Source organism: Sinocyclocheilus rhinocerous, unplaced genomic scaffold (assembly GCF_001515625.1).
Source record: "Sinocyclocheilus rhinocerous isolate Xijiao unplaced genomic scaffold, SAMN03320098_v1.1 scaffold990, whole genome shotgun sequence".
In the NCBI taxonomy this organism is placed as follows: domain Eukaryota; kingdom Metazoa; phylum Chordata; class Actinopteri; order Cypriniformes; family Cyprinidae; genus Sinocyclocheilus; species Sinocyclocheilus rhinocerous.
Genome location: NW_015652301.1, coordinates 150189 through 150589, shown reverse-complemented (window position 1 = coordinate 150589; position 401 = coordinate 150189). Strand labels below are relative to the sequence as shown.

The following is a 401-nucleotide window of genomic DNA, read 5'->3' as shown; positions in this document are numbered from 1 at the left end:
GCTGAATTTCCATCATCATTACTCCAGTATAAAGTGTCACATGATCCTTCAGAAATCATAATAATATGCTGATTTATTATCAGCGCTGGAAACTGTTGCTGCTTCATATTTGTTTGGAACCTGTGATACGTTTTTCAGGATTCTTGAATGAATAAAATGTTAAAAAGAACAGTATTTATTCAAAATATAAATCTTTTCTAACAATATAAATATTTACTATCACTTCTTAACAATTTAACACATCCTTTCTGAATAAAAGTTTTCATTTCTTTCAAAAAAAGAAAGAATAAAAATTTACAGACCCAAAACTTTTGAACTGTAGTGTATATTGTTAGAAGTATTTCTATTTTGAATAAATGCTCTTCTTTTTAACTTTTTTTTCCATCAAAGAATCCTGAAAA

The 401-nt window shown here is 26.4% G+C and overlaps 1 protein-coding gene across 1 annotated transcript in view; it reads right to left on the bottom strand.

The window, feature by feature from the left end:
- LOC107714545 (WD repeat-containing protein 13-like) overlaps nucleotides 1-401 on the bottom strand; it is a 7211-nt gene that overhangs the window by 4384 nt on the left and 2426 nt on the right. The gene's annotated exons all lie outside the window — the stretch shown is intronic.